This window comes from Gopherus evgoodei, chromosome 3 (genome assembly GCF_007399415.2).
Source record: "Gopherus evgoodei ecotype Sinaloan lineage chromosome 3, rGopEvg1_v1.p, whole genome shotgun sequence".
Taxonomy (NCBI): Eukaryota; Metazoa; Chordata; order Testudines; family Testudinidae; genus Gopherus; species Gopherus evgoodei.
The window spans coordinates 191237874-191257084 of record NC_044324.1 but is presented as its reverse complement, the minus strand read 5'-3'; the positions used below and the strand labels follow the sequence as shown (position 1 = coordinate 191257084).

The 19211-nt window shown below is 43.9% G+C and overlaps 1 protein-coding gene across 2 annotated transcripts in view; it reads left to right on the top strand.

Moving 5' to 3' along the window:
• SPTBN1 (spectrin beta, non-erythrocytic 1) overlaps positions 1–19211 on the top strand; it is a 219862-nt gene that overhangs the window by 47170 nt on the left and 153481 nt on the right. The window lies entirely within an intron of this gene.

Below are 19211 nucleotides of genomic sequence, written 5' to 3'. Positions count from 1 at the left end.
AGACATACAGTTCTCCCCCAAGGTGTTCAGTCACAAATTTAATTAACAATTTTTTTTTTAATGAGCATCATCAGCATGGAAGCATGTCCTCTGGAATGGTGGCTGAAGCATGAAGGGGCATATGAATGTTTAGCATATCTATCATGTAGGTACCTCGCAGTGCCGGCTACAAAAGTCACATGCGAATGCCAGTTCACAGTTTCTAGTGACATTGTAAATAAGAAGTGGGCAACACTATCTCCCGTAAATGTAAACAAACTTGTTTGTCTTAACAATTGGCTGAATGAGAAGTAGGACTGAGTGGACTTGTAGGCTCCAAAGTTTTGCACTATTTTGCTTTTGAGTGCAGTTATGTAACCAAAATATCTACATTTGTAAGTTGCACTTTCATCATAAAGGGATTGCACTGCAGTACTTGTATGAGGTGAATTGAAAAATACTGTTTCTTTTGTTTGTCAATTTTACAGTGCAAATATTTGTAATAAAAACAATAAAGTAAGCAGTGTATGCTTTGTATTCTGTGTTGTAATTGAAATCAATATATTTGAAAATGTAGAAGAACATCCAAAAATATTTAATAAATTTCAATTGGTATTCTATTGTTTTAACAGTACAATTAAAGCTGAAATACTCATTCATTAGCCCGTTCGTTTATAAGCCAACTCCCCCAAAAGGATAGGTGAAAATAGCAAAAACCGTATGACCCTTTCATAGGCCAACTCTGTGTTTCAGGGGTTGGAAAACTTTGGCTCCTGGCCCATCAAGGTAAGTCACTGTTGGGTTGGGATGTTTTGTTTACTTGGAGCGTCTGCAGGCATGGAGCCCCTCAGCTCCCATTGGCTAGGAACGGCAAACCACAGCCACAGGGAGCTGAGGGGCCCCATGCCTGCAGACGCTCCAGGTAAACAAAAAGACAATATATTAGATATTCAATTCAATGATTCCATAGAGTTTAAAATCATCACATTTTGGTTTAGACCCATTTATAAGCCGACCGCCGCTTTTTGATAAATCACTTTTTTTTACCAAAAATATTTGGCTTATGAACGAGTATATACGGTAATCATGATTAATTTTTTTATTGCGATTAATTTTTTGAGTTAATCATATGAGTTAACGGCAATTAATCTACAGCCTTAATAATAACATGAATATTATTAAGATTTTCTGATAAATGCAGAAATTATAAGAATAGAGGTTTTTTTTAACATGTTTCTGTGCAAAGGAACTATTTTTATTCAGACTGTCATGTCCTTTTCTTCATCTTACTTTGCAAAGTGCTTGGATATAGAGAGAAACTCTACTTCCCACTGGTGTTTTCTAAAAAATAATTGTGTAATCAGCCTCTTTGAAGTATACTTGATCAGTCAAAAATTACACGTCTGTCAGTAACTTTGATAAGTTAGTAACTAAAAATTGTACAGTCCTTGAAGCATGCAGTGATCCTGAGCCAGTTTCAGCCAATGGGCAGTGAGGCTCCTCTGTTTTGGGGCTACCGCTTGGGGTCAAACACCTAGAGGGAAATTTTAAATCTGGAACTGTCTCTGGTGAGCCTTCCCTGAGTTCTGTCTAGGACAGCTTCCTTTACTAGGTCATATCCTGGGCAGTTGTTCATATGAGACCAGATAAATTAGGACCTGAAAATGACCTTCAAGTCTAATGAGCTCAGGACTGGGGCTTGCAGTAGGAACATCAGGTGCACTCAGCTCAACAGTAGGGACATATCTAGTCATATGCTTGATAAGGTGCTCTTGAAACTGCTACTGGGCTGGTAGTTACTCCTTCATAAATTGCTGCTCGACCTCTTGGGCTCCAGCCTGTGCTTGCTGTTGCTCAGTTGCCTATTCTTGCTGTTGTGGAAGGGTTGCCAGTTTTGGTGGGATGGATTCCTGGAAGTTTCGTCACATGACATAATATTTAATTAATGATTAATCTTTAATTCCGGGAGACTCCAAGCCAATTAGATATTTTAATGTCTTCTCCATTTACCCTTTTTTTAAAGGGAGTTCGTGAACCAAAATCTTGCCACCTATGGATATAGCTGGCTGTGACCCTGAGCTGACATCTCTCAGCTGGCCCTTTAAGTTACTTCCACCAGCTCTGCCTGGAGTGGTTGCAGAGTTTCTCAAATACACTGAACTTGAAACAAAACCTTCACAAATTATCCTTTTCTCCCCATGTGCTTCTGCTGGGTGGGATTTCCCATTGCTCCCCCACAATTTGAAGGCAGAATCAAAACAATTCAGGTTCATTCTCCCTGGCCTGGGAGATGTTAGCAGGCACTTTGTCTCTTATAAGGAAAGAGGCAGATTTTATGCTACCCTCCTTTTCAGTACTTGTTCATATTGGCTGCCCTGTCCTACACTGTAAAACTTCTGGGTTCTTAAATGAACAGGCTGGGCTTTTCCTGATACCAAATGTTACTCTGGGCCCATTTCCTTTCTCTGAGTGTCTGCACCTATCATTCTCTGGGTCTCTGCCCCAGAATTCCTGACCTGGCCCCCAAGACTTCTCTTTCTGGCCTTAAATGGCCAGTATATTCTTACAGTCCTCTTTTTCACAACCATAACAGAATGTCACAGACCAAAGTGGCACCAGGAACAGACAATTAATGATCAATTCTACATACCTATCAGACGAGGCCTGTCTCCTAAATATGGCAGCAATCCTCTTGATGGATGATTGTAACACTACAGCAGAGCTAGTGTCAGGAGAAACAGACGGATTGGCGCTCATAATGTGTGGCGGGGTAGTGGCAATTTGTAGGATTGTGGCCTGGATGGGAAAGTTGATTTTTTTTATTTATTTATTTTTAAAGCAACAATTGAAAGTGAGTTATGTCCTTCAGTAAAGAGCCATCACAGTGCTACAATCCCCTTTTGAGTCTGGGCGTGAGACACAGGCAGACTCGTACAGGGAATCAAGGGAGCATTAGTATATCTACCATTAGGCTGGGCTTTTGCCTTCAGTTCTAAAGAATCGTGGCTGTTTATCAAAAATGTGTCTCAGTGTTTAAAAACTGAAATTAAAACTTCTGATTATATGAGTCAAATACTAATTCTTCACAAAAATTATTCTTTTGTATCCCAGATCCTGCACTCTGAAGGTTATTTGCCTAATAGTCCATTAATCGGTCCATAGTATTGTCCCTAACACACTCAGTCACACAACAGGTTATCCATTTTCTTAATAATCAAAGAAAGTTGGAAGAAAAACTTGTAACATGATTAGGTTGGGGAAGGGTGAGAATTCAAGAGTGGGAGTATAAATGCTAAAACTACAACAAGTCCTGAGCTAGCAGAATCCTCAGGCTTGTTTATTTGGCAGTGTTCATATTGCAAGGAGGTAAGAGTTATCAAATTTCAGATTCCAAGGAATTTAACCAGACTACAGGGAATTACACTCTCTAGCTTTAGTACAGCTGAACCCATGTTTAAAACACCCTCTTACCAGAGCCAGTTTTTCATTAGGTTTCTACCAGAGGACATTGGAAAGGCACGTCTGTGTATCTTCCTTTGGGAAAAGTTATAATAGTCACTGCTGCAGAACAGCTCTCCCACTTTGCTAGATTTTCTTGTTAGCTACAGGAGATGGGACAAAGATCTTTCAGGAACACTCTCATCCCTGCATTTCATTTCATGAAGCATAGTTCAACCTCCTCTCCACTCTTTTGCCCTGCTTCCCCCCACCCCCGTTCTCCTTCTCCCCTCAGCGATTTTTCTTTAACAAGAGAATAAAATAGTGCTTTAAACACATACCTGCTAATCATAGGAGTATTTTAATGAATACGATGACAATGGTCACACTATTGAATGGCTGAAATTGTTTGTCATTGGAGTGAAGCTCTTTGCCTTTCATTTCTTCTAAGGAATGATGCTTGTTAGGTTTTATGCCTGATGCTGTAATCTGTTTGCAGTCTAAATGTTGGGTAGAAACACGATCCTTAGTGAGACTAGATGTTGCCTGTTGATGCCCTCCATGGACTGCTGCTGAGAAAAGTTGACAAATGTGATCAGGATTTTCTGGCTCTTCCATTCTTCTCCATCTACTCACAAATGTATGCCTTCACCCATGGAAGAACTAAGCTCTTGGCAACTGTTACTGAAGCCAGTGGGAGTGTGAATGTTCAGCCCCTCTTATGGTCAGCACTGTAGCAACTCAAGGCCAGTTTTCAATAAAGCAAGTTAGACATTCTCTTTGTCATAAGCTGGTCTATGGCAGAATCGTAGTCAGAAAACTGGCTCTCTCCTCCAAGAGCAACTGTATTTTATTGAAACCCAGCAGGCCCATGAGCTAATGTAGAATATTGAAAGGGTTTTTTAATGGTATTGAAAGACAAAGGTTCATACTACTGTAAAATATTGTTCCATATTCTGAACTTCTTTTGGAAAAGCCTAGCTGAGGGACTGGCTCCTAAAACAATGAAGGATTAGATGTTGGCATTTAGAGCACTAAGGAGCAGATATCAGGTTTCTCAACCTTTTCCCTCATTAATCTTCATCATAAGCAGCTAGTTTACCATTTTACTTTAGCATAAATTTGCATGTGTGCATGAGAAACTCTCTCATTCAAAGCTTATATTCTGGTAATTGAATCAGTTATATTTAACTCAGTCTTTTAAATTTCATATTCCAATCCCTATTTACTTTTAGATTTATAGAATAGCAGGCCTAAGAAAAGTGCAGATGCCCCAATGAAGGCTAGATAACAGTGTTTCCACCAGGGAGGTGCATACCATCAAGATGCAAAAACATTCCATGAGTGAAAAGACAGTATTGTGTGTGGACTTACTGGAGACAGTGTAGAAGGAATTAATTGAGCAGCTACACTGGAGATCTCTTGAAATTTTTGTGTGAGCACTGATTAAATCTGCCTGTCTGCCTGCCTGGATCTCCCCTGACTGGTTTTTGGCCAAAATGTACTTAAAGCAGTTTAAATACCCAATATATTCTTCCTTTAATATGCTCTCAGTTGGCTTTAGAAGTGAATGGGAACTACATACCTCATTAATTTCTGAGCATTCATCACAGTGGTAGTGTTAGTCTGTATCCACAAACACAACGAGGAGTCCGGTGGCACCTTAAAGACTAACAGATTTATTTGGACATAAGCTTTCATGGGTAAAAAACCCACTTCTTCTGATGCATGGAGTGAAAATTACAGATACAGGCATAAATCTATATTGGGACATGAAGAGAAGGGAGTTACCTTACAAGTGGAGAACCAATGTACTCAGGCTTTGGCTTCAGACCTGGGTGATGGGGCTTGGAACCGCAGGCTTCAGCCCCATGCAGTGGAGCTTCGGCTTTCTGCTCTGGGCCACCGCAAGTCTAATGTTGGCCCTGCTTGGCGGACCCCTGAAACCTGCTCCGGGCCCTCCCAGTGGGCCCCAGCCCCCTCGTTGAGAACTACTGCTCTAGATCACCCTCTTTTCTCTTTCCAGGTGGTGGTCATATTATCACTTGATGTGAAATTTGTGTTGGTAGCATCCTTAAAGCATGTCCTAAGTGTGTCCACCATCATCATCTTACCATGTTTGATGCTTTAGGTTGATTTGGTATACTTAGAATTTCTGTTTTTGCAAGAAACGCTTCCCAGTGAACTCTGAAGACCTACAGGCATTTACTTTGGAATGAGCTCATCTTCTTATCAATTTCTGTTGTAGATTTCTATAGTTGCTCCATAAAGGAGGACAGACGTTATGTTGGTGGTAAAAATTCATATTTTTGTGTTAATGCCAATCATGCTACTTTTCCAAATCTTTTCAAGTTTATGAAAGTTGTTTGCTGCTTTTGATATTCGTTGTGTGACATCAAGCATGTTATCACCATCATGGCTCATCTCATTCCATAGCTTGGTAAAATGATGTACTTCTTATAGTGTTTCTCCATCTACTCTGATAGTTGCTTTGGGGACCTTGATAGCCATATATTGTGCCTTTCCAGTTTTCACCCTCCAGCATCCAGACAAGAAAACCACAGCAATAGAGCATTTTGAGGCACTCAGGGTTACAAGACAGGCAGTGACACAACTCCTCACCAGTCTGGATTGCACCCAGAACGTGACCCCATTGTGACCAGCCCCATACACAAGGTTAGGTCTGTGGCTTCATATTAATTATTTGGAGCTGTCCACATGTGGATGCTTCCCCATCCTGCACTTGGTGGTTGGGCTTGGTAGCTTTGGATGCCCCCAAACTGACAGTGACTACTTAAAAAAAAACAAACAAAACCCATAACAGATAAATATTGGAAAAGATGTTGCATATTCTGAATCTTGCTTAAAACCCATAATAAGGACTTAATATTATTCCAGCCCTACTTAAGTGAGAGTATTATGAAATGGCCTTAATTACATATTGCTTGTGCGGTCTAAGTGCATTCATGCATATATCAGCGTTTGGTGCAAACTGTGCAGCTGAGAAATGAAGCCTTTGCTGGGATCCCTGTAGATGTTCACTTTCTGTGCAGAGATGGAACAACATGGCTCACTAGAAATGCATTAAATGGCTGACTTCCACAGCTTTCTGTACCGTGCTGCAGCAAACAGTTAGGCAAACAGTATTTTACTTACTTTATTTTTTAAAAATGTGGTTAGTGTTTTGGGTCTGTGTAGAACCATGGTTAGGTGGTAACTATGATAACTTTCCATCCTGAGCCAGATTTTGTCCTCAATCCTTTCCACCTGAAATTTCTCCTTACTGGTTATTTCTTAGCTTGAGAGGATTTTTTAAAAAGTGAGGTTACTTGGAAAAGTTGTCTTGTAAATATGAGAGTATGAAAACTGATAAGCTTCTGTTATTGGAACAATCTTCATGCATTCTTTGGAATATAATGGGCCAGATACCCATCTCACTGGAGCTATGCCAATGCACACCACTTGAGAACGTGTCCCCAAATCATAGAATCATAGAGTATCAGGGTTGGAAGGGACCTCAGGAGATCATCTAGTCCAACCCCCTGCTCAAAGCAGGACCAATTTCCAACTAAATCATCCCAACCAGGGCTTTGTCAAGCCTGACCTTAAAAACCTCTAAGGAAGGAGATTCCATCACCTCCCTAGGTAACCCATTCCAGTGCTTCACCACCCTCCTAGTAAAAAAGCTTTTCCTATTATCCAACCTAAACCTCCCCCAACCAACCTAAACTTCCCCCAAATCTTAAATGGCTTGTTCTAGAACCTCCAGGACAAAATCCTGAAGTCCTTACTGAAGTCAATAGGACTTTTGCCTGAGTAATGGGTGACTCATAGGTGTCTCAGTGCTACAAAAACTGAAACTCATGGGCTAAAGTACCTAATGTACTATGGTCATTTCCTGGGGAAACAATAACAACCTGAAGATTTTCTGAAGAACCGTAACTCTGAATTACCTGTCTTTCAGATGTTTGTGTTTTGAGCTTGGCATGCAAATTACTTACATGGGAACATATATTTGTAATGTTATGACCTATACACACTGTTCCTGCATGTAACTGGAAGAAAGGAATTTCAGTCTTATTTTGCAAACGTATACATTAGTTAAGTGTTTGTGATGCATAGATTGATATCTGGTCTGTACCTAAATCATGGGGTTTCCAAGTAATGCTAGAAAGGTAAATGGGTTAGAGTGAAGTATCCATCTCATGGTGGGTAATGGGTAAAGATGGGGTCTTGCATATGAAGGGTATAATGTGGACCATAACTGAAGGTAGGTATTTGAGATGTAGTGGTATCCAGACTGCTCCATGGGGACAGTAAGGATTCTTATCTCCAGTGAAGAATGCATTCACAGGTCACTATTAATTTTTTTTCTGGACTGGATAAGTGGGCAGGACTGTTACTGGTCTGTTCAAAATTAAATGTTGCATTTCTCAGAGTAAGGAAACCAAGTTAAGGATGATGTTGGAAATGTAGCTGAATCATTTCAGATTTTTTAGGCTTGGTTTTTAAGGTCTCCAGTTTTACAGGTGCATATGTTAGCGTGTAGTTAACTAACTGCCAGATTGTGGGCCTAAATCTTTATTTTTAAAAAAAATTAACCGTAGCAGTTTTATGTAAGAATGTCAGGCAAATAAAATAGAGTGAGCAGTGTGTTAGTCAGGGAATAGACAATTTACATAAGTAATGAGATCATTTGAGATGGTTCTTCAAAAGATAACTAGTTATAGAATCATAGGCTTTAAGGTCAGAAGGGACCATTATGATCATCTAGTCTGACCTCTTGCACATTTCAGGCCACAGAATCTCGCCCACCCACTCCTGTAACAAACCCTTAACCTATCATTGAGTTATTGAAGTCCTCAGATTGTGGTTTAAAGACCTCAAGGTGCAGAGAATCCTCCAGCAAGTGACTCGTGCACCACACTGCAGAGGAAGATGAAAAACCTCCTGGGCCTCTGCCAATCTGCCTTGGAGGAAAATTCCTTCCTGACCCCAAATATGACGATCAGCTAAACCCTGAGCAGGTGGGCAAGACTCACCAGCCAGAACCCAGGGAAGAATTCTTTGTAGTAACTCAGATCCCACCCCATCTAACATCCCATCACAGGCCAGTGGGCATATTTACCAATAATAATCAAAGATCAGTTAATTGCCAAAATTAGGCTATCCCATCATACCGTTGCCTCCATAAACTTATCAAGCTTAGTCTTGAAGCCAGATATGTCTTTTGCCCCCACTACTCCCCTTGGAAGGCTGTTCCAGAACTTCACTCCTCTGATGGTTAGAAACCTTCGTCTAATTTCAAGCCTTAACTTCCTAATGCCTGTTATATATCCATTTGTTCTTGTGTCCACATTGGTACTAAGCTTAAATAATTCCTCTCCCTCCCTGATATTTATCCCTCTGATATATTTATAGAGAGCAATCACATGTCCCCTCAGCCTTCTTTGGTTAGGTTAAACAAGCTGCGCTCTTTGAGTCTTGTTTCATAAGACAGGTTTTCCATTCCTCGGATCATCCTAGAAGCCCTTTTCTGTACCTGTTTCAGTTTGAATTCATTCTTCTTAAACATGGGAGACCAGAACTGCACACAGTATTTCAGATGAGGTCTCATCAGTGCCTTGTATAACAGTACTAACACCTCCTTATCTTTACCGGAAATACCTCGCCGGATGCATCCCAAGATCGCATTAGCTTTTTTCACAGCCATGTCACATTGGCGGCTCATAGTCATCCTGTGATCAACCAATACTCCGAATTAAATCAAAATCTCTTGATAATCCTTGGGGAATAAGAGTAACTTGAAACCGACTGTACAGTTTAGGACATTTTACATAGGAATAATAACTCTTTAAAGTTAAAATAAAGTAAAATTTATTTAGTTGTAATAAATTCAAGTACCGTATTAGGAAGTAAATCTGGATGTGGTTATGACAGAATTATTGTCACTGTAATCATATCCTATTAACCACAATAGTGTAATTCAGTGGGTAATCAGTGAATTTCTTTTAAAATTAATTCTTTCCTCAGATGATCTGAATAAAATTGTTTATTTCCTGTTATCTGATAAATAAATGCATCAGAGTCCAGTATATTTATGGGAGTAAATAAAAAGGTTCTTCCCCTTGGAAATAGTCTTTGAAAGCTGTGTGAGAGAAATGCTGCCTAGTAGTTGATTCTCTTTTATAAACCACTTAATCTTTTTGCAGATAATGTCAAGAAAGCAGAAACTCTTTTTATACAATATATTTTAAAAAATACTTTGAAATTAAAGGGCTTGATCTGGTAATTATGTGAATGCTGGAGTAAACACCATAGTGTTGCATTGGATCATCAGCATACAAAACTGTTGGTTGCAAATCAGGAGCAGGGCTCCATACTTAAGGCCTCCACTGTGTATTCAGGGTACTGTTACCAGGTCTATGACATTTACTTCGTTAATCATCACGTTGATTTTAGTTATGGAGTCACCATTTTCCTTTGTATCTGTGGTACAGTGAGGTCTTGTTTTGGTGTAAGAAATACAGTATACATGTGTGTGAATGTCAGAGCATTTTTAAATGCACAGTATACGTTTTGTAAATGAAATTAGTTTATAATTTAAATAAAACTTGATTTCGTTCTCTAAACCCTCATGTGTAAATGTTTTTTCTTGTAATTTTAATACAGTATGGGGCAAATGAAAATGTCTATGTTTTGTTAATTTTTCTTAATTGATACATTTGATCACCAGCTAAGATACTAGCAGATACCTGCCCCGTAAGTTTTCATTACTGAAGAATGGGAAGGACTTCTCGTTTAAAACTCGGCCCCAAAATTCCTGCAGAAGGCTGAATTGAAAATCCTTTATGAATACTGCATATAAAGTTACGATTCCAGTTTGGCCAGTATGGATCAACAAGTTGCTAATGTAACTGCTAAAAGATGTGAGATTGAATACTTGCGGTGAAATCCTTACCCCACTGAAGGCAATGGCAATACTCCACTGGTTTTAGTGGGGGTAGGATTTCATCCTTGGTTTTTCCTACTTTGTCTCTAAAGCTTTGATGTGCAAGGCCTCAGCATGGAAATATGGAGGGCCCAAGGAGGGAAAAAAGCTTTCCATTTCCTAAACCTTTGCGTGGGCTAGGTACAGTCTGCCTCTAAGTTATTTACTTTCCAATGTACACACAGCAAGGAGCATAAGTGTGAAAAGAAATTCTGAAATTCCATAGCAAAGAAACATAGATCTAGGATCTTTGTTAAGTCTTGTTTTCTAAGTACGTACTTCTGTCATGTTCTGTTAGTGTGCAAGCACTGTACCCTTAGAATTCTGTGTATTTGGCTGCTCACAGCGTATGACAGCTAAACTTGATTTTCTATTCAGTACATAAAGTCTGTTGCATTGTTAAATTGCTATTTCAGCTTAAAGCCAGGATATTTTAAGTGAAGTAAGTTGCATTTTTGAGCTAAATCTTTTCTCTGTCAAAAATACTTTTTAATATGTGCCAGATATTATATAGTATATTTCTTGCAAGTGTTTTACCAGACACTTTACACATGACTGGACAATGCTACAGTAAGCTAATGATAAACAAAACAAGTGTCTCCTGCTTTGTGCTGACTATATAGTTCAGTAGAGCACTCTGCACTCACAAAGATCTTGCTGAAATCATCAAGCAGCGGATAACTGAGCAAATACAATTATTGAGCAGAACTTCAGTGAAGGTAACATGCTGTCACTGAAAGACATATTTAAGTCTTTTCAGCATGCATCTGTGATGTGTTTGGAGAATATTATAGACAATAGATCATGCTTTAAGTAATTAATGGTGATCACACCTACTTTTATTTGGGCATAAGCTTTTGTGGGTGAAACCCCCACTTCTCTGTGCATCTAAAGAGTGGATTTTTTACCCATGAAAGCTTACGCCAAAATAAATCTGTTAGTCTTCAAGGCGTCACCGGATTCCTCATTGTTTTTGTGGCTACAGACTACCCGTCTGATACATAATGGATACTTACGCAGCTGTAAAAGTATTGTCAAACATTTTTTCCCCATGTTATATTTATTTGTCTTACAGATACTGTGTCCAGTTTTTGACTAGGGGCAGTCGTAATTTAGGAACGCGACTTAAGATTTTAACTAATGAGAGCTACAGGGATTCCTTTTCTAGAATAAGGAACCTGAAAACTTTACCTGGTTCTCATATTGACCTTCCTTTTGCTCCCCAGAGCCCCTCGTGCAGTATTTTTCAAACAGTGAATCGCAACCCACTGCTAGGTCGCGGCTTGTAAGGTGCTGAGTTATCTTGCTCTGGTCAGCACCACCGACTGGGACATTAAAAGTCCCATTGGTGGTGCTGTCCAGCTAAGGCATGCTAGTGCCTACCTTTTCCGACACCATCCTGTGTCCTGGAAGTGGCCAGCAGCAGGTCCGGCTTCTAGGCAGGGGGCCACGGTGCTCTGTGCACTGCTCCCGCCCCAAGAACCGGCTCCAATGGGAACTGGGGGAGGGCGGTGCCCATGAGTGAGAGTCACGCACAGCTGCTTGCGCGCCTCCGACTAGGAGCCAGACCTACTGCTGGCTGCTTCCAGGGTGCAACACAGTCCACAGTGCACCCTGGCTGCACTGCTGACTGGGAGCCGCTGGAGATAAGTCCACACCCCAATCCCCTGCCCCAGCCCTGAGCCCCCCCAAACCTGGAATCTCTTCCTGCACCCCAAACTCCACATGCCTGGCCCTAGCCCTGAGCCTGCACACCCCACCCAGAGCCCTGACCCCCCTCCCACACCCGAATCCTCTGTTCCAGCCCAGAGCCCCCTTGCACACCCTGAACCCCTTATTCCTGGCCCCATCCCGCAGCCCTCATCCCAACCCTCTTCCTCAGCCCTGAACCCTTCCCACATCCCAAACTCCTCATCCTCAGCACTGTTGGGTCGCATGCGTCAACAATTTTCTTCAACTGGGTACCCAGAAAATGAATTTGAAAACCACTGCCCTAGTGGAGCAGTATTGGACCAGGGCTGCAGCTGGAAACACAGGAAGCTGCAGACAAATATATAAGGAAAAACAGGAGACTTCCCTGGCCCTTTTTAGGCAGACATGTTGATTTTGAGAATTGTGATGTCTGAGTAAAATTAAGACTCCCTCATGTGCTCCTGATAGAACTCTCAAATACCCGGATTTTTTTTTTTCACCTGCAGCACATTCTTAAAATGTGTTTCCAGTCAAAAAGGAGATACCTCACTCTGAACAAAGTATGTGATTTCTCCATTGGGCAGTTACTTCCAAAGTACTTTGAGAGGCCATCGTTTACATATCAGTTAAACAAAGCTTTCAATCCAACAAGTCCAGAGAAGAGACAATGTAGCTACACCCCAGCAGGGAAGAGAAACTTCATCTGAGATATAAAGAAGAGGGGAAGAGTAGAGCCCAGTGGCGTAGCCAGGTTCTAAGTGTAGGGGGAGCAAACATAAAAAAGGCGCCCCCCCCTTGGCTCCTCCTCTGGCCACGCTCCCCTTAGCTCCTCCCGTTCCCCCCCCAGATTAACCCCAGGGCCCAGCTCAGGACTCCTGTGGGCTTCCTGGAGGTGCAGATACCCCCATCACCCCACAGTCCCGGGAGAGTCTCTCCTGCCCAGCCCGCGCTGCAGGTGTCCCCTGCCGCGCTGCGCTGCTCGGCCCCACCCACGGGGTCCCATCCCCCCCGCCCCGGGCTCCAGGATCCTGCGCCGCGCCAGGGCCCCCCATCCAGACAGCGCGGCCTGCGCCCCTGCCCTGCAGGCCCAGCCCCGGGGAGCCCCTCGCCCGGACCCCCGAGTGCAAGGCACCGGACCCCTGCCGCTCACCTTCCGTCCTGCGCTGCCTGTCCCCGGCCGATTCTGGCCCCGCGCTGCAGGCGGATCCCAGCTCTGGCTCGTGAGTTGCTGGCTGAGCCTCGCTCCATGGCTCTGCTGGGCCGGGCTGGGCCCTGACCCACCCGTCACTCTCAGGGGTAAATGCCAGCTTGGATCCACAAGCTCGCCCCGCTCCTGGCACTCGGTGCGCTCCATGCGGGGCTCACCAGCCAGGTGGCCTTAAAGGCGCAAGGGCCCTTTCGCCTCCCCCCGCCTGCTGTGATGGGATGCAGAGGCCACAGAATATTTCACTGGGCCGCGAGCCGCTGCCGGGACTTGCTGCTGCTGCCAAATTAGCAAGGGGTGGGGAGCGCTTGGCCGCCGAGCCCTGAGCCGCCACAGGAGGTGGCTGCAGCATTGTTGGGGCCGCACTGAGCGTGGGGCGCGATGGCTGAGGAGCTGGCCCCCTCGCTTCTCTGGCCACACCTGCTGCCCTCCCCCCCATGGCTGCTCTGGCCATGCTGCCCCCAGCACTGGCCCAGCAGGCCCCACTTTTGGAAAATGTGCTGAGGGGAAGCAGCTGCTTCCCCTGCATTCCACTAGCTGCGCTACTGTTAGAGCCCTTCAAGGACACAAAAATGTGGATCTGCATCTGATCTGCATCCGCCAGTATCAACCTGCAATCTGACCCTCAATCCTCTAGCCATCTTTTACCTGTGTCCGCACCTGCAGCAGGAAGCCATCTCACTAGGGCTGGGGGCAGGGGGAAGGGAGCGAGTGGGGTCTTGCAGGGAAGAGGCAGCGTGAGGGTGGAGACTGAGGGTGAGGGGCAGTGCGAGGGTGGGGTCTCGAGGAGAAGGGGCGGCATGGGGGTGAGCTGGGGGAAGGAGCAGCATATCGCATGCTGCTTCCAGGGGCTCGTGAGCGATGGCACATGGCCGCAGCAGTGCATGCTGCATCACAGTGGGGCGGAGGGGTGGGGCGCTGGGGCCCTGCCCACTCCAATCCCTGTGGCGGGAGCGGGCTCTGCTGCCCAGAAGCCGGTGAGCTGGGGCCAGGACTGAATGTGGCCAGTGCTTCCAGGCCATGGTGGGGATGCTGGTGCTACCCGAGGGTCCCAAGCTGCTGGACAGGAAGCGGTGTGGTGAGTGGGTGCTGGACAGCCCTGACTCCGATGTGCCACCCATCCCCAGCCACTGGCCCTGAGTGTGCTGCGCCCCCCAGCAGGGCTGGCTTTAGGCCTATTCCACCAATTCCCCCGAATCAGGCCCTGCACCTAAAAGGGCCCCATGCCCAGTGAGAATCCCTTCCTTGGCTAGAGTCACCTTTTTAATTTTTACTCACCTGATGGCACTTTGGGTCTTCGGTGGCGCTTTGGTGGCGAGTCCTTCACTTGCTCTGGGTCTTCGGTGGCACTTCGGCGGCGGGTCCTTTACTGCCGCCGAAGACCTGGAGCAAGTGAAGGAGCCACCGCCGAAGTGCCGCCAAAGATTCGGAGCATCGCCCGGGGAGCACAAGCCCCATGTGTTTTTTTTTATGTGTGTGTGGTTTGTTTGTTTGTTTTTTTAAGTCATCCCTGCCGGGTCTCCGTTGAAACTGTTCGAATTGGGCCCCGCACTTCTAAAGGCTGCCCTGCCCCTCAGGCTGCCTGAGTTGGATGGGGCAGGCGCCGCTGATGAGTAGAGCCCTATGTGGTTGTATCTGTGTCCAATCTGCCATCTGCAAGAATGGTCTGTGAATATCCATGGATTTTAATGGCTCTAGGGAAGGGCCAAACTTCAAATAAGCAATTGAATCAACTGGGGAAAAAATTCTGACACATGAGAGTTCTAAAAGTGAGGTTTAATTTTACTAAGAAATCCTGTCAGCCTCCCCGGGTGCGGCTGGGGCTCCAACTGTCAGCTCCAGGCGGCAACTCCCCTGCCAGCTTGGGATGTGGGAGCACCCCCACCAGTCCTGGGGAGGCTGAAGAATCCTTAGGAGCAGAGGTGAGGCTGGGGACTGCAGGGCGGGGGGTTAGAAGGATGAGGACTGATGGGGGGGGGCTGTATTGATGGTGGGTTCTGAGCAGATGGGGTGAGTGCTGGGAGAGTGAACTAAGGGCAGTGGGGGTTGATGGGGTAAGGCAGATGAACTGATGGGGTGGTGGTGATGGGGACTGAACTGGGGGAGGAGGGACTGAATTGAGGGGGGGGTTGGATAGGGACAGAACTGATGGGAGGACTGAGAGACAGGATTAATTTCTGGTCCATAGATGAGCACAAGTGGGGTTGAGAGCTCCTACATTAGGGGCCAAAATCACCATATTCAGTTAGGGTTGCCAGGCATTCAGTTTTCGACCGGAATGCCCACTCGAAAAGGGGCCGGGGTGGTGACAGGGTGACGAAAGGTCCAGTCAGTGGTGCAGCAGGGCTAAGGCAGGCTTCCCTGCCTGCTCTGGCTCTGCGCAGCTCCCAGAAGCAGTGACATGTCCCTGCTGTCCCTAGAAGCAGGGGCAGCAGGCGGCTGCATGCGCTGCCCTCGCCTGCAGGTGCCACCCCTGCAGCTCCCATTGGCCTCAGCTCTCCCGCACCCCAACCTCCTGCCCCAGCCCGGTGAAAATGAGCGAGAGTGGTGGAGAGCAGACGACGGAAGGAGGGAGATGCAATGAGTGGTGGCGGGGCCTCAAAGAAGGGGCGGGGTAGGAGTGGGCCTTGGAGAAAGGGAAGGGCAAAGGTGTTTGGTTTTCAGCAATCAGAAGGTCGGCAATACTATACCCAGTAGTTGTGTGAGTGGGCAATACTAATTGTCACATGCACAGACCCTGGGGATGGACAGGGGGAGCTCAAAAATCAAGAAACTGATCTAAAAAACGTGATGTACTTTTTTTTTTTTAATGTCATGATTTTGGGGTCAATTTCATGATTTTTTGTAGTCTGATTCATAATTTTTGATCTCTTGAAGTTGGCAACACTGTTTAGGCAAGTTCTGTTTTTTTTTTCTGAAGGATTTTTGTGGATTTGTTTAGGGTGGATATCCTGAAAAATATACTGAAATTCTCTAGAAAGAACTGTGGAAACCTCTGGCTGCGGCTTTGATCTCTACAATGTCTGTTCCCTGAGTCTCTGGCTGCAGCTCTGAAACTTCCTGTCTTGATACATATGATTAGGCTGACAGTACAGCCTCCTTCTGCTTCATTATTTCATATTTAAAATTTTTAGTGCAATTTAAAAAGAAATAATTACTAACAATTTAGTCATGGTTTATGTCAGAGCAAGTGAGGGAAACGATTTCATATTGCACTGAAAATTTCCTTTAAAATTGTCTTCACCATAGTACCAGAATGCTCTCTGGCAAAGCACTTATTTTTTCTCTGCAGTCTCTCTCCTCTACCTGCTGGTCTGCCTGTCCCCATGGTACTCAGTCTACATTCCAAACATAAGCACTTCTTTTAGAAATGCCTATTTTCTACAACAATCTTCTTGGAACAACAGGAAAATGCAGGTTGTCCAGTCAAGCAGGTTTGAAATAATGGACTAAGTGCATCTTTATCAGGAATGCATCTTTACCAGGGGTGGATTGGGCCCACGGAATTAGAAAGAAGACAGGAGTAGGAGGGTCACAGCTGTTTGGTATACACATCTGTAGATATAGATGATATAGAAATAGATGAACTCAATGGCCTATGGGAACCAATGGGAAATTAAGAGGGTTCAGTCCTTAAGGTTCATTAATTTTATTTTTCCGTTCTGAATTGCTGCTTTACAAAAAATACATTGAAACTTCAGGGGAGTCATGATTCTTAGTGGATCAGAAGGAATGTTGTAAGTTACACTACACATTTCCTATCGAAGACAGCTGTGAGTTTGCAGTTAAGACTGGTCTAATCTGATGCTGTATAAAAGATATAGGGCCTGCTTGTTTTACACCAGTGTAACTCCATTGACTTCAGTAGAGTTATTCCTGATTTATGCCAGTGTACAAGCCTGATCAAAAACATATGGAAGTCAATGGGAGTCTTTCTGTAAACTTCAGGCCTGATCCAGAGCCTGTCTTAAGTGAGATCAGAATCAGTCCCCTAGTGCTACTGCAGAAATGTGCCTACCATGGAGTGTGAGGACTAATCAGGCTTTTTTCATCCTTTTCTGTGTCTGTTTATTGACGTGCTTTAATTACTCAGGCTGAAAAATATCTATTTTCAGAGTTTTCTGCTGGAAAATATTGGCCCCAAAAGGTAAAATACCATAAATGAGAGAGAATGATTTTTAAAAGGCCTTCCCAGAACAGCTTGTTTCATATTCTTTCATCTGTTGGCAGCTTAAAATAACAAGAACTGATTCCTTCCCACCTTTTGTAAAGGTCACATAGCTCACAAACATGCTCCAGGAACAGTATCTTATATAACCACTGGCTATCTCTGTGTAAAATAAGGGGATTGTGCTGGAAATCTCCTGGGATTGGTGTGGGGAAATTAACCACACTTTTTATTCTAGGATATTTGGCTGGAAGGCAAGCACATCTCATTCAGAGAACAGTGAAGTTCAATTTGTGTTCCACTGACATGGGTTTTTTTTTTTTGTCAGCTGCAAAATGTAAAATGCTGATGGAATGAATCTGGACTCAGTAAAACCATTCATATATCCTTATATATATATATGTAAGGAGATATATAGGTTTTGTAACCTGAACTCAAGGTAGGGTAGTAACAGTGCTTTGCTGTGATTGCTATGTAGTCCATTTTCATGGGTCAGTAGGTGGCACCAGATAGCTAGGCCAAATCCAGAGACCTTGTCTTGAGTAGCTTTTGCTTCCCCATTAGATTGTTCAAGGAGTTTTTGTTTGCTGTACTGGCCATTGGCTATAGGTGTTAAGTACTTTTATTAATGACGACTGTGCTGTTCGGGACCCATTAGCAATAATGAGAGTCAAACTCTACTTTGTCATACTTCTCTGTAGAGCTAAATCATCATATTAACATCCAGATGCCTAATGTTGCTTTTGTTATGGCATGATAAGCTTTAAAAAATGTAAGATATGTAATATGTCATAGTCAGGTCTTGTGTGTTAAAATATCGGGCCTGATCCTGCAATCTTTACTAGAGTTAATATGCAATGCCTGAGACAGGACTGCAGGCCTCAGTCCAAAATCAGCTTGCTGTGTAATTCTGTATTGTTGTAAAGAGCTGTCTTGTATTAGAGAATTTGTGGAGGAAAGGGGAATCATATATATCAATTAAATCAGATTCTTTAAATTTGTTGACAGTGTCTGTTCCTGTGTAGCACATATTGTTTGCATTGGATTTCCTCATGCCCTGACCCTCTTTTTCATATTTTATGAGTATAGTTTTTATCAATGTTGTTTCTTTATGAAGGGAAATTGTGCACTTGATTTTATATTTATTTTTCATCCTTTACATAATTATTTAAAGGCTTACAGCAAATATTTTGGGCCCAGCTCATTAGAAATATTCAGTCCACATATGCACAGTTTGTTTGTAACTGATGTACTTTTCCCTAACAAAGTACGGTACTTTTCTTTTCTAATCAAGAGCAGATATTACACCCGCATCTCCCCAGAGGTGCAAGGCAGCACATTCATAGAGAGGCGTAAATGAGAAGTAAGAACCTGTTTATATCCCTGCACAGTCTCCCTGGGCCTGAGGTTTGGGTGTGCAGGGGTAAACAGTTACTGCAAACTCAGGACTCCTGCCCAAGTAGGTGGGCAGGGGAGTGAGCAGAGCCTGGGCTCGTTCACCCAACACTAGCCACTGACACAAGGTGGGTAATAAATAAGCTGTTGCTATAGCACCAGTAGAAAATTATGATTCCCCCCCACCCCCCACACACACCCTCATGCCTCTGGAGGACTGATTCCTTCCTTACACTGTTCCTGTGATCTGTGAGCTTGTGTTAGAAGTATACTGCAGACCTTAGTCATACTTGTAAAATGCTTTAAGATCCCTGGATGGAAGACAGTAGGGATGTGCTAGATAC